Here is a 15,980-nt window from a genome sequence, read left to right as displayed (position 1 = left end):
CAAACTCTCTGAAGTTTCTTGTGAAAGTGTCAGAAACACTCTAGGTGATACAGAGACAGAGTAATGGGCCTCTGAAGTCAGTAAAAAGTTGAAGATTTGATGACACTGTGGGGCTGTAGGCACACTATCAATGAACATTTGTGTCAAATTTGAAGAAGATTGCTCAAAGTATGACCATTCTACAGTGTTTTTTCCATGAAAAGATCCAGGCGGAGCTCCAAATGACAGAGCGCTCACTCCGCTTCAAAACAGAACTATCAGTGATCAAACAACACTCAGCCAGCTTCAAACATTGTACCTTATTGAAATCAGACATGATTATGATAGCTGATGTTGTTTATGACAGAAACACCATAAAATATCACCAAATAAAGCCATAAAATGTGAAAGTTGTGATCCTACTTTCTAGGCGGTATATCTCAGCCAAAAATAGTGGTAGGAGTGAGATTTTACCTTTTATAAACCAGCTACATATCCATTGACGGCTCGGCATGAGATCGCGAGTAATCCTTTAAGTTTTCCCCTCGAAAAACGGCATGACATGGCTTGTCACCACTCATCGCGATTTTGGACTTTGTGTATTTAGGCTGCTCTGGTGCGAAAACCATAAGGAATAAAAGAAAAAAGATGCCGGATTCAGGAAGCCGAGAGCTCCCTGAATCCGGTGACACCAAACATCACATGGTTTGATGACGTAGTGCGCCTGTGAGATCCCATTTAACAGAGGAGGGAGGGACGTGGACGCCGGAGTCCGAACGGAGTTAAAGAGGAAGCTGTTTTCAATCACACTCATGCCATAGAACCACAGCAAAACACACCTCAAAGATTTTCAGATGGGTTTAAACACCAGAACTGTACTGTAAAAACGGTGAAAATTAGCTATATGGCTTATGGAAATAAGGAACTCTGGACGGCACTCTGTCAGAAGACTCCACTTACAAATATCTGTATGGGGCTGAGCTCGAAATGCGAGGCGCTGTCAATCACAAAGGGGTTCAGCCTTTTAGACAATTCCTCCAATCATCATGCATACACCGAGCATCCTCTCCCACGTCCCGCCTACCACTCCATTAGGTCCCAGGGAAGCTGAGCTTCACTGGAAGTGACGATTTTGTCGCATTTATCCAATGACCGTCTCGCTTTGCTGCATGAAAAAAACCTGCTCAGCCCTGTCTCATAGGAATGCTTGGAGGCTCTGCATCCACCGTGCTGACGGGAGAATGTATAACAGGGAGGTCGCGTTTGAAAACTGGTGATACACAGCTGACGTTTGAACATCATATGATGTTAAACGCATCCTAACACACGTTTAATGCAATGTAAATTCTTATTCTAATATAAATTCAATAGTGCATATTTGATCATTTCTTCTATGAAATTTTAGGGGAAGTTCACCCTCCCCTTGTTGTCTCAAAGCAATCGCCCCTGCCTGGCTCTGCCCACAGCTCAGAGGGCTGCCTACCAGCACATCTAAAGATCACAGATTAACATGTTTAATGTCATTTGTTTAATCTGGACACAAACAGTGATGAAAAAAAAACAGTTTCTGAGGTTTGAGGAAGTTACAAGTTTGCCAGCTAACACTGAGAGACAAAGGTTTTCAAAAAGACGGAACTATTCCTTTAAACTGCATGCTTTGACCCCACATGCACATTATTACAGTCATTCGTCATGACACTGTTATCATTTGAGTTCACAGTTGTTGCACATGACTAAATCAATATTTAACTTATGGATGGCTGCAAACACAATGTGCTCCAGTTTTCAGAACTAACTTCTAATGCTGGCTGGCTGTGAACTCTAAGTAGAGCATTGCTTGTTTCTGTGTGGATGCACATTGTGTGTGTGTGTGTATATGTCTTTGCTATTGGCACAGGCATTTAGCGCCATGTCAACTGGCTCTCTTTAGATCAATACTCACATCAGCCAGCTGTTTGTGCGTATCAGAGTTTATGAGAGAACATGCAAACACAGTGTGCACATTTGAGCCTCAGAGGGCCGCTCTGTGTGAAGACAAGAACATGCAGCATGTGTTTGAGAATCCTAATGGGAGAAGAGTAGAATGCATTTTCGAATCAATGGCTTTCAGCCTGCTGTTTTCATTATCGGCGTACCATCTGCTTAACAGGTATTCCAACTCAGAATGAATAGAAACGCCTGATATGTTGCCCAGTAATGTTCAAGTTCACAGTCCAATTGCTCCATCCTTCCTGCTCCTGGGATCACATGGAGCCTGGCTGGCCTAGAATCAATACCTCGAAAATTTGACTCCGACTCTCGATTTTGCATATAAATGAAATGTTCAGGTTGAATACACTCGTCTGATCGGCCTAAATCGCACAGTGATTTAGTGATTCAGAGAAGGCCTCTCACCCTCTCTGTCTGAGGTGCTGTAATCATCCTAACTGCTTTAAAGAAATTGAGTTGTCAGGTGTGGTCACCTTGACAGAAAAATGCAAACACATCTGATGTATCTAATCTGTCTTTCTAAAAATAGACGAACGTGAGGATGCATAAAGATCCCAGATGTTTACTGATACTGGCTGGTGAACAGGCTGACAGGAATAAAGAGGACACATGAGAAAAACATCACCAATCTGGGGTATAATATAGGAGAAAAATTAAATCAAAAACTGTTTTAACTGATTGTCTAGATGAACTCTGACTCTCTTCTCAACAACTGAGGAAATGAGTATTGACTTTATGACAAAATCAAAAGATTCTGTAGGCCTACATTTTCAGAATGTCTGACTGATGAGAGTATCTACTCTACTTGAGTGAAGTGTAATTTTTAGGTATTTCCATTTCACCACTATATACTCATACTCAAGAGGAAAGTCAACAAAAGTTTCTCAAAAACAGTTGACCATAAACTGATTTATGCTAACCTGGTGGCACCAGATGACAAAATTTTAAGTCTTGTGAGTGATTTATCCTGGCCTCACTTGAACAGAGGAAATCTCTGCTAGTTGCTAGGCTAATTTATACAATGTAAAATGCCATAAGCCTGTGCTAATAACGTTAGCATGTTGTATTTGTTTGGAAAACGTGTTTAGTATAAGACAGTTGTTTTGCCGGTGAACCTTGTGAGTTGTGACGGAGCCGAATTTCGTATCGTTACCTTTGTAAATGTTGCTGTTGTCCCTGGCTTCATATGAGTAGAGGAAATCTCTGCTAGCTGCTAGGCTAACTTGTACAATGTAAAATGCCATAGGCTTGTGCCAAAAACATTAGCATGTTGTATATGAGGGGAAAATGTGTCCAGCAGAAGACAAGCGCTTTGTCTGTGAATGTTCTGAGTTGTAGTGAAGCTGATTTGTGTACTTGTGCTCAAAATTATCACTATTAAGCCATGTTTAATGCGTGTTTTGGGTGTGTTTTGAATCAGCTAAACTTCACAGAAACACCACTGACTAGTGTTTTGGAGGTGTAATTGCAGAGTGACACAGACACACCACCACACAGGTATAAATGCTCATAGTGGCGTAGGCCATCTGCGTAGTCTACAGCGTAGGCTCTGCAAAGAGCTGACACACAAGTATCAATCCACGTTAAGGTAACAAAAATGAAAAGATTCTTATTTTCAGGTGATTATAAACTAATGAGATCACAGTTATGAATAATTTATATCATTTCTGCCAATAGATGCCCCTAAATCCTGCACACTAGACCTTTAAATATGTGTTATAAACACGTGTATAATAAAAAGTAATCTGGTTAGCTCAAAACATGTCTCTGAATGTTCACATTTGGTCTCTCTTTATTCTTTTGTAATGTAAACGAGTAGCTAACACAAACGTTTTAGCTGATGCCTTCATCAGTGTGCAATTCAGTGTTATTCTTCTGCTTTACAAAAGAATAATAAAGATTCAGCAACACTCTTCATTAGAGATTCCTCAGTTTGTCTTCAGTTGGTATGGACACACCAGGTAAACTAGTGAGAAAGCAATGATCCTTCACTACACTGCACAAAAGGATTTCTTCCAGAAACAATCCAATTTCATACACAATTTTAGGAAATCAAGTGACGACTGAAAGAAAAACATGACATTTATTCTTAGGAAGATTATTATTATTATAAATGAACCTGTTTACACATCTTCCTTCTCATCTCATGCTGTGATGGCAGGATGTAGATGCAGAGCAAGACGTCTCACTGTTAAGTCTCTAGTATCATTTACCCTCCGCAGCGCAACAGTTTTCCTCATCCACCCATCCTCTATGCTCTATGCTCCAGGCAAGACTAGATGAGGCTGTCTGGATGTTTTACGCTGGGAGGTGAGTGTAAAATAAAGAACACTGTTAATTAAGCAGGCAGCCATCTTTTATGTCCAGGGTAGCATAATGATAAAGGTTCTGTTGCAAAACTGGAAATAAAACTGTGATGTCCATCCATCCATTATCTGTCAGCCCATCTGGCAGAAAACCACTGACACACACAGGCAATTTAAAGTCACCAATGTACCTAACCTGCATGACTCAAGGCTGTGGGGGAAGCCAGAGTAAACCCACGCTGACATGGGGAGAACATGCAATTTCCACTCAGAAGGGCCCTAACCAGGCAGCCGGTTTGAGCCCACAACCCACTTTCTGTGAGGCAGCAATGCTAACCATTGCACTACTGTGCTGCCTGACAAAATAACATGTGACTCTAAAATCTCTGTGCTATATTAATGTTCATTTTGTGTGATTAATCAAACTATGTTAGATGATTTTTGTAGATGTAAAGCCAAATCATTTTAGTGTCACATTTATTCTCATATTTAGACAATTAAGTCAAAGGTTCCTTATTCGCTGTGAGGGTCCAATGACAGAGGGTGTTGTATGTTGTAAAGCCCTCTGAGGCAAATTGGGATTTGTGATATTGGGCTATAGAAATAAAACAGGAATTGAGTACAGTACTAATGATGTATGTGGATACCTGAATATTACACCCGCATATGAGCATCTCACTCTAAAACCATGAGCACTGGTTTGCTCTGGACAGCCTCCATTCCTCCATAGTTTCATTCTTACCAACAGGTTTTGGGACCTTGCTGCAGGGATTTGTTCCCATTCAGCCCTCCCTGCTTGCAGTCTGCGTTCCAGTCAGTTTTAAAGGTATGAGATGGGGTTGAGGTAAAGGCTCTGTGCAGGCCAGTCAAGTTCTGAGAAACTGAGAAAACTCTATCTTTATGGATCTTGCTTTGTGCATGTGTGTGTATGTTGCCATGTTGAAAGCGTTAAAGAACCTTTCCCAAAGAGTTGCTATCCAGACTTTTTTGAATGGTGGCCAGAATAGATCATGTGAAAACCAACACATTCTCACTCCGACCTCGTCACATATCAACATTTGCTCATGGACTTTTCACATCCAAATAGAACATGAAAGGTACCCTGGGTGCGTTGGTTGTTGACGTCCTGGGACACCGTGCCTGTTGCACACATGCATTGTCTTCTTTCAAAATCTCTCTTTCAAAATTGTTTTTGAATGTCTTGTCTTTAATAACAAACGCACATGGTTACATTTTGCAGATACATACACACATGGTTTTGGGTTTGGCTGTACAATCTTACAGGATGCAGACACCAGCCTTGAAATTATCGCTGCGTATCATGCCAATGTAAAAGGGCGTCTTTTTTCGTCAGTATCTGACACCAGAAGTCACTGACTAAGCACCGGATTTCAGTGATTTCGGAGTGAGACTGGGTGATGAAAACAACTGGGGGGCTGCTGCTTCTCACTCATACGGGTTATCACATTCTCACTCCAACCTCATCACATATCGAGGTTTGCTCATGGACTTTCCACGTCAAGATAGAATGTGCAAGGTATAGCCTACTTCTGTTTTTCAAAGGAAATGTCCCGTTTTCATTCAGTCAAATTGACGTTTTTTTCCTTCAACATCAAACTCACGTGGTTAGGTTTAGGAAAAAAGAAAGAAAAAATCTGATGGGAAGCAAACACCGGCCTCAGGGCTGAAAGTCGGTGGTTGTTGGACCCATCCACCAGCCCTCCTGCCCACCCTACTCAGACCTCTGCTGCCTTAACTTTTGCTGCTGTCCAACTGCATTTCCCCTGATGGTGGGGCCGTTATGCAATAAGGGCAACCAGCCGAGTATCATGCCAATGTGGAAGGATGGCTTTTTCCGTCAGTGTCTGACGCCAGAAGTCACTGCCCAAGCCCCGGATTTCAACAACACCAGAGTGAGACTACGTTGGACTAACCAATATTGTGTGGGAGGCCACATACAGTATACTTTTTAAAGACAAGCCACAGGCCATTTAAAATTGGTCCAAGGGCCATAATTGGTCCCTGGGCTGGACTTCGGACACACCTGCCTTAAAAGGAACTAAATGCACTATAGCCCAAACCATGACAGACAGACGCAGACTAAAAGCACACAACTAAGCAGGGGTGTCCCCGTACTTTTGACCATAACGTCTGAGTCCAGTCAGACAGAACAGGACATGACAGCCCATACATTAATTACAACATGTTACTATCCAATGTAATCAACCCCACAGAGTAATCATAACTAATGATCAGCAGCATGAGGCTCAAATAAACAACATGATACAAGTTTGCAGAGTTTAGTTTTGATGGATGGTGGTGATGCACATCTACATAAGAACATAAACCAAATATATCTCTGTCTCCAACAGCTGTCTGTGGTCTCTGTATCCTCACAGAACCTCCACTTCCCAAACACACACACGCACACACACAGCCAGCAGCGCTGCAGCCTAATTTAGACACGCGCACACACACACACACACACACACACACACACACACACACACACACACACACACACTTGTGGTTGCTTTTCATGGGTCCAGCTGCAGACAGCAACATGCACCTTTTCACCAAACACCTCAAAACGCACAGACATGGTGAACACTGAGATACTGACCAGTACACACCTCAGTGTGTCTCTCAAACATACACTGACACACACAAAAATTCATTTCGGATTTAGTGTCCTTCGAGTGCCACTTAACTAAGCAGCCAAGTGCACGCTCCTTTTAATCACAAACGGGATTAACATCATCACACACCGCCGCGCGCGCACGCACACACACACACACACACACACACACACACATCTCCGCTGTGTGCAGTACTGTACCAACATCCGACCAGGTCTTCACTCTACTTACATTAACATCGCAGCACTGACAGTATGAACATCATGGGACGCGTTAAAGCGCACAGCCCAGCACAAACCAGTCTTCTCTTGCACATATTCTTAAAGCTAGCCTACTCTTCATTTATTCATTCATCCACCACCTCTCTTTATCTGTAGCTTCTTCACCCCTCCACCCTGCTTCCTTACCTCAGCGCTGACTGCTCTCTCGCTTGGAGCTCCGAAGCCAAAAAGCGGCTTCACCGACCCACCAGAGCTGCACACTGGAGGAGGGAGGGAGGGAGGGAGGGATGGAGGGATGGAGAGACGGAGTGAGAGAAGCTGTGGGATCAGAAGCAGCTGCTGCTCTCTCTTCCACTAATATGCAGTTGTTCCTGGTTTGTGTGTGTGTGTGTGTGTGTGTGTGTGTGTGTGTGTGTGTGTGTATTTTTTCTTGCATTACTATCATTGTGAGGACAAAACTCCACTCACACAGTCACATTATGCGGTCTCACAATGGCCAGATTAACATATCAGGGCAGGGGTCTGCAACCTTTACTATTAAAAGAGCCATTATTGGCCTAAAAAAAGAAAAAAAAAATCAGTCTGGAGCCGCAAAATATATTTGAATAAAGGTAAAAGCTTAATAAATCTAAATTAGCACATCAACATTATGAATAGGTCTTAATGAGCTGTTAATATGATTTAGTACGAGGTGGTTACTCTGCAGTGGGCTATTTATAATTATTATGTTATTATTAACTTTGCAGTGTTGGTGGTGAAAGCAAATGAATCTGTCCACACACTATTAAATCCTCTATTTTCCTCCTTTTTGGATTTGCAGGAAGAATAGGCACCAGGTCGTAGACATATCCTCCTGAGACCCTGTGTCCTCATATGAGGACATCACCGGACCTTGTACTTCATTTTGCATCACTTAGACCTGTTGTCCTCATTTGTGGACATTTTTTTGTGCCATCTAGTGGTAGTAAAACCACATTACACTAATCCATGTAAAAACAAGATGGCAGCCATCTCTGCCAAGTCAGTCTGTAGTCGATCTTGACATAAAAATGGAAAAGGTACAAAACCTGATAAGATTTAATAGTTGAAATCAGCTTATTCATGTTTAATAACTAGTTTGATATGGCATTGATATGCAATTTGACTCATTTTAGCAATGGTAAAAAGCTAAGACGCTATTCATTAGAAAGTAGGCTACTCGTTTGAAGGCATTGGGACATTATTATCGTCATGTTTGAGGATATTGGAACTTTGTTATTGCTGACAGTGTTTAGCTTTTTTTATACTTATCAGGTCCCACTGATCCCAAAAAGCTAGGAGAAATCAAAAATGGATACCAAACAAAAGTTCAGGTTTCAGGAGGATATATGATGCACAGTTTAGTTTAGTTTAGTTTAGTTTACAGCAACTATTCTTCCTAAGGGGGGTATATTAGCAGAAATGTAATATAATGTAATGCATGTGTTTTCTTTAGTATATAATCACCTGAAAATAAGAATTGTCCTGTTTTTGTTACCTTTGAATGAGCTGTTTGTAAGGAGCAGTCCTCATCAACGGAGTCTGACATGTTGTACCACTTCTAACAACTGGTAAATCAGGTGAGAGTGGACTCAAACGCATGACTCTGGAGACAGTTCTTATAAAATAAAGTCTTTACTGGTCAAAAGGTTCAGTACACTGAAGGGCTATCAGTGGAGGCAAACAAATCCAATAGGGATGAGGCAGAGGAAGAGTCAATCAACAGGCTAAATCCAAAAAAACAAGAAAAGGCTGGCATATTAAACAAGAAGCTAAGACGAACTGGCACTGAGAGAAAACAAGACACACACTAAATACTCTGGTGAGGGGAAGGATAACGGGACACAGGTGAGGCTCATCAGGGCGGGAACACACACAGGGGCAGGAAGTGAAGGGATCTGAAACGAGAAATGTGACTTTCAAAGTAAATCAGGAAACAACATGAATGAATGAAATAAAAAAAACATAACCTAAGAAACTTGAGCTGTGACACTGCTGTTTCTACAGTAGCCCAGAACAGACAAACCAAACACTGGCGCTAGATAGGGCTGGTCACGTTTTCATGTCAGCCACCATAGTTAGCAGCCCCTCCGCAACAAGCAAAACAGCATCAGAAAAACACAGATTTTTAATGTGAAGCAGCTTTATTCTGTGTTTGTAACATTTTAAACCACCAGGGCCTTTTGTTTTGAAGAAGAAGAGACCTCTGCGAATAATTCGGCTCCTGGTACCAAAAAAAAACTCCTGAACATCTGGCTCTTAAGTTATTAGAGGAAAAAGGTGAGCATACAGACCTAGTAGCAGGTGCTGGGCTATAGCCTGCCTCTGATGAGCTGAACAGCATCAGAGAGAGACTGATTTGTAACATGCAACTGCTAAGATTAATTTGACAGAAAGGTTTTACTTCCTACTGCAGTTGAGATAGTTCATTTATTTTTCTTAAATCCTGGTGTCTGATTTGTTTAGCAGCCCTGGGGGAAACACTATAGGGGTCACTGAATGTATTTCCTTGTAACAAGCGGCCTTTGTCAGGATTACAGATAATAATGATTTTTAAAGGGCCCCTCCAGACGTGCTTTAAAGTATGTATACATACTCTGCTATGATTCAGCCCAGCTGGTGCCAACATATCAATACTGTGGAAAAAGAGTATTGAAACCATTTCAAATATTCAGAGTCGATATTTCTTTGACTGCAAAATTATGCCTAACACACTACTGTTTGGCCAGCCGTCAGTTTCTGCCCCTGATATACTCCAATACACACAGAGGAGTAGCATATTTAGCCTACTATATTTAGTGCTTTGCTAGCAGAATTTCGCATCAATAGATCAGTCAGTCAGTCAGTCAGTCAGTCAGTCAATCATTTGTCCCATGGAATATACAAGATACAACTCCAGTGAAATGGGATCCCATCAGCTCCTTTAACTTGTGTGCTGTGATTTAGTCCTTTTTTTGCTTCTTCTCACATTGTTGTCTCACTCCGAAGTTGTCAAAATCTGTTGCTTGGGCAGTGACTGAATGAAAAAAGGCGTCCTTTAACATTAGAGTTAGTTTAACAGCGCCCGGTAGCGTCATGGGATAAGGCAGCGGGACGAGGAAGATAGTTAAGTCCGACCGGGGCGGGCGGGAACAGTGGTGGATGGGTCCAACAAACATCGACTTTCACCTGAGAGAGCGGTGTTTGGGTCGCCATGAGATTCTAAAGCTAAACCCTGTTCTTTTTTCTTAAATCTAACCATGTCGGTTTGGTGTTGAAGGAAAAAAAAAGGTCAGTTTGCAGTGTTGTACTGACATAATGCATTTATTTTGAAAGAGACTGTATGTAAACATTAAATTTCCTGTGAAAATGGAAGTGTATCTTGGAGGAAGACAATGCATGTAACAGGCAGAACTTGATACGTTGTCCCAGAACGTCAACAACCAACGCACCCAGGGTACCTTGCACGTTGTTTGTGGATGTGGAAGGTCCATGACCAAAAGTCGAAATATGATGAGGTCGGAGTGAGAATGCGTTGCTCCTTCTCTCACCTGAGCCCTCTGCTCTGTTTGATCAGCTTTTAGAAAAAAAAGTCCTCTGGTTGAATGGTGCTGTCCAAGAATTGACCAAGCTTTCGGTGAATCGAAAGATATTACAGTTGCTGATACCCCACTGTGGCATGGAGGTTGTACGGTTTATTTCCAACGCTGGTACAATGGCTAGCAGCTGGTGCCCATCTTCTCTGTCTTTTCCTCAATGTTTTCTGATGTTTTTATTTGAAGACCTTGACCTGGCTAGCTAGCAGCTAACTAGCAGAGGTCAGCATGAGCTGATTTCCACATCCTGGTGGGAGACTGACAGCCGCACGCCACCAGTGTCCAAAGCCAACCACTAAAAGACCAGTAAGACTTGCGAAATAGACATAAGAGCCTAAATTTAGCAAAAATTTTGAAGCATCCATGCAACTTCACAAAAACAAACAAAACAACAAGAAAAACACCAGCTTAATCAACTTAATTATTTCCCGCATTTTATGGAGTTAATTATGTGGAAATGCAAGAAATGGGATTCAAATTGCAGTTTCTCTTTTGGTACTGGTGGGAACGAGAGAACTGTGAATGGATATAGCATAAAGAAAGTCTTTCTGATTGAACTTAGGCTGAGCTATATTAGTTGAATGAATCAAAAGCAACCATGAACACATTTAAAGCTTCTTAAAAGTATTACATGACACCACATGCTGGTGGCTTCACATGGAAATGGAGGGTAACTGCGAGAACATTTAGTTATATTTTTGCATTTTGTCACATGTAACTTTTAGCACAAATTAGAGCAGGAAGACATTTTTGTCATCTCTGTGGGCTCCGCCTCTCTGTAATTATCCAGTGATTTCACTGGGATTTGTTTGCAGACTTTAGTATCATCCACTAATTGTAGCTGAAGAGCAGTTTAACAATCTAAACAACCATTTTTTTCACTCCTACTGATGGCATTGTCAACAGCTCCTTAGGTTGGATGTCAAATTAGCTGCAATATGTAAGGCTCTATCCCTATTAATCTATCTAATTAATGGGGTCACCTCCAAACTTTTTAGAAAGTAAAGCTTTTATCCTTCTCATTATCTTGTTGTTGTATTAATTAAATCTTAATTAAACTAAATAACATCTAACACACAACAGGTGGATAGGAATGCTGGAGTATTGAGTCACGCAAAGGTAGGTGGTGAACTCATACACACTTTGTTAGCACAAAGTTTAAAGCAATTTTTCATTTACTACCTTGTTTAGGAGTTGTATGATGAAACATGAATGCATTTGTTAGTTAATTATTTCAGGAGAGCAAAGTGGTTTTCTCAAGATAACAAGTTCATTATTCAATTAGCTCAAGAGAAAGAAAGGTGGTTTGTTTGAGATAATAACAAAATGAACCTGTTATCACTCCTCAGCTTCCATACTTTTGCGGTTTTGTATCTCAAATTAAAAGAGAAAAGCACAGATCATTGAGGCAAATGCACTCACAAGCTTTGTAATATTCAGTAAAGGGTAAACATTCTGGACTCTCATCATCCTGCGATGCCGGTAAACTGCTCAACATTTTTTTCCTCTTAAAACCTTTCCCCACGTTTACCCCTTCCCCTTTTTTCTCACTCGGTGTAATCTCTGCTAATTCCTCACCCTGAACAGAAACAGGTCTAACAGCTCTAAACCAGGGAGCCACGGACCCGGCAGATAAACTCTGAGCTGATGGGGACTTTTGGCCGAGCACTGAGGTACATCAAAGCATCTGATGCAATGATGGACTGCGGGAGGAAACTGGGTGCTTACTGTAGTCAGGGGGGGTTACAGTCTCTCACTGTGTGTGGATGCGACCACATCTCACATTAAGCATGTCAACACACTGTGTGTTTACAGTGATTCAGGCAGCAGATTCTGTCTCTGATGGAGACTAAAAATATTTGCTGGCCTAATTCAACAGAAAATTACTGGGACAGAGAGTGAGGGGACAGCGTGCTTCAAAAGCCAGTTGTCCCTCTCTCTTTTTATTTGCATTCTCACTTTCATCTGCCATTTAGTGTGCAAATGGAAAAATAGATGTCAATATGCTCACAAATCAATATGTGCACTTACCAGCTAACTGTCATCAAAAACAACATTGATACTAATGGACCACTCTGGCCTGACAGATTGGCACACACACACACACACACACACACACACACACACACACGTGTACTTGTGGATGGAAACTATAGCCTCCACTCTGGACCAACTGAATTATTCAGCAACAGTAAACAGGAAGAGAAGGTCCCACTGGGATGTGTGTGTTTGTGTGTTTGTGTGTGTGTGTGTGTGTGTGTGTGCGTACGTGTGTGTGTATATGTGTGTGTGGCGGGGGGGGGGGGGGGGGGTTTGGTGGAAGTTGCCCCACACGGTGTTTTTTAATTGCTACGTCTCATGACATGCGTTCACACATGCTTACTCATGTTAGCGTGACGTGGATCTGTCTGTTAGCATCCTTTGCAGCAGTTGAGGCCAAGAGCCACATAAAGTGTGACTGTTTAAAGAGGTATAAGAAAATATTATAAACTAGGATATATTACACACAATAAGTGCAGTAAAAATCTTTAAGAAAGCAAAACACAAGGGTGTAGAATTTGGCAGGACAGTAGGGACATGTTCCTAACAAAATCCAGCAACAACTGAATTGTCAACCCGGTCTCACTCTGAAGTCTTCAAAATCCGATGCTTGGGCAGTGACATGCGGCGTCAGACATTGATGAAAAAAGCTGTCCTTTCACGTTGGCATGATATGTGGCTGGTCGCTTGGTGGGGTTAGGGGGAAACGTGGTGGGACATGGACAAAAGTTAAGATGGCAAAAGTCTGGTTAGGGTGGGTGGGAGTGGTGGTGGATGGGTCAAACAACCACCTACTTTCACCTGGGAGAGCGGTGTTTGCTTCCCGTATGATTATAAAGTCAAACCCTGTTTTTTTTTACTAAACCTAACCACATGCATTAGTTGTTGGAGGACACAAAACGTCAATTTGCGGTGTTGTACCAATGTGTGTTTATTTTGAGAGAGACTGTATATAAAGAGTAAATTTCCTGTGAAAACGGAAGTGTATTTTGAAAGAAGACAATGCATGTAACAGGCAGAACTTGACACGGCGTCCTGGATCGTCAACAAACAAAGCACCCAGGGTACCTTGCATGTTGTATCTGGACGTGGAAAGTCCATGACCAAACGTTGATATGTGTCAAGGCTGGAGTGTGTTGATTTAGTTAAAAAGTGTTTCTTTAAATTCTCCACAGTCTCCTACAGACTGTGCAATTTTAGCAATCTTATAGTGCAGCTACACTGTGCGACATTGATCTAATAAACTTGGGTATAACATCAAGTTTGACGTATGCAGACTGTACGATGACAGCGCCTGCTGAATCGCAGGCTATGACATACCTTCCCATACTGAGTGCACAATGATGCTGCATGGGTTTTACTTCTCCAACTGTGAGGCACAACATAGAGGGTCACATCATTAAATAACCTAAAGTTTTGAGGGCACTATATACTGTGGTATGTTTGTGTGTGTGTTTGCTAGTTGCTAGGTTTCTCACCTGGCAGCTGCAACTCCACTGCCATTTCCTTCCACGATTCGTCCTTCTTTACATGATCATGATAAGAGCATTGCTTTTAGCGTGTTTGCCTCCATGGCAAGCGGTTTAGTGCCAGTGCATCATTTCATGCTGCATTATTATTGGTTAGTTAGTAGACAGAGGTTGTAACAGCAGCCACATAGTGAGATGACACTGTGTGAATTTTATCCCAGGCTGTCTTTGATCGCAAAACCTTTAGAACGGCCATCTCTAACTGTACGATGTAGGACCACCATTTTATAGCTACGACGAAAGATATTGCCACTTTCTTTCACGTTGGTCATCTTTTGCCTGGGACAGCCCAAAACTGCACAGTGTATACTGGGCTTAAGACAGCCGGGCCTTTTTGTTTGCAAAGTACGAACAAATTCAGATAAGAAAATATAAATGAATCCTGGATTCATATGTTTAATGTGCCATTGCACAGTTGCAGCTCAGATTTGTATGTACGCATTGTTTTTGAATGAGGCCCATTAACTCTGACTTAAGTTGTGTGGCTCAGCTCTAGAGCATATCTGCACAGACCTGATTCCACCTGAGCCCGAGCACATTTACATGAAGATAAAAACTAATATTCAGCATTCCTTCATCCATTTTTGCAGCTTATCTGGGTCTGGGTGGTGCGAATACCATAACAGGGCAAGTAAAGTAGCCCAGATGCCCTTCTCTCTGGCTTCATCTTCTAGCTCCTGCTGCAGGATCCAAAGGCGTTTCCAGGCTAGATGAAATGCATAATCCTTCAAGTGTGTTCTGGGTCTGCCCAAGGGAAATCCATCAACTTGGATGTGCCTCCACAGGCATCCAGGGGGCATCGTTATCATACACCCAAACCATCTCAACTAGCTCCTTTCACTACAAGGAACAGAACTGTTAGTTCAGAGGCCCTGCAAAAGAAAGCTCATGACCTAAATCTAAGGGATATAGTGCAGGAGTAGGCTGAGTAGGTAGATGGAGTTTGCATGTCAGAAAGGTGATCTCTGTTTAGCAAATGAAGAGGTGGCTAACACGAGTTTTGGGTGCTTGTCTCCTCAACTTGTCTTTTCTATCAAATTAAAACATTTTTGTGGCAATTTTATCAGATTAAAAGTTTACAGGCGTGCACCTACAGAAAGTCTTGGTTAATGGACTTATTCAAGCTTCTCACAATGCTTCACATCTTATTAAAAGAATCTGTGATCAAAAATAGAAATAGCAGAGATGCCAAAGATGTGTCTGTGTCAGAGGGACAGTCTGCTGAATACACACAGCCATGACAGACAATGGCGCAGACTGACAGGTTTTGCGTTAATCGACAGATCGCCAGCACGAAGGGGACTGTTTGCATCTGGAATGACAGCGAACAACAAAGCTCTGCCTCTGAAGAACAAAACACCTCTACTTTCTCTGACTCTCTTCTTGAGTGCCTGATAAGAGCTGAGAGCCGCACAGAGACATGAAGGCGTTGTGTGGGCTGCTGGAGAGTGTGGGATAAAAGCATCAAGGTTCCACACATGACACAAGAGGAAAAGAAAGAGAGATGACCACATGCTGCCAGTAAACAGAAATGTTTCATTCTTTTTTTCCTGTCATATGGCAGCAGAGATGAAATGGATATGAAACCGCATTAGAATAAAAGCTGACAACCTTCTTATGGACAGAACACTTTTAATCTGACAGAAATATGTCAGGTAACAGGAATCTCTAAAGATGTACAACA

The 15,980-nt window shown here is 41.9% G+C and overlaps 1 protein-coding gene across 4 annotated transcripts in view; it reads right to left on the bottom strand.

Annotated features, from left to right (window-relative positions):
- Positions 1-7,453, bottom strand: part of rgs6 (regulator of G protein signaling 6) — a 155,715-nt gene extending 148,262 nt beyond the window's left edge. The window contains exon 1 of one of the 4 annotated variants that reach the window (XM_050057606.1): positions 7,321-7,453. The gene's annotated coding sequence lies outside the window, so the exon portion shown is untranslated. Of the gene's footprint in view, positions 1-453; positions 641-818; positions 843-7,144; positions 7,280-7,320 lie in introns of those variants that run through there. The other 3 variants (XM_050057607.1, XM_050057608.1, XM_050057605.1) reach the window with 3 other exon arrangements.
- Positions 7,454-15,980: the final 8,527 nt, after the last annotated feature.

The sequence above is a fragment of the Epinephelus moara genome, chromosome 12 (assembly GCF_006386435.1).
Source record: "Epinephelus moara isolate mb chromosome 12, YSFRI_EMoa_1.0, whole genome shotgun sequence".
Lineage (NCBI taxonomy): Eukaryota > Metazoa > Chordata > Actinopteri > Perciformes > Serranidae > Epinephelus > Epinephelus moara.
The sequence above is the reverse complement of the archived record's forward strand: the minus strand, read 5'-3'. Positions and strand labels throughout refer to the sequence as shown.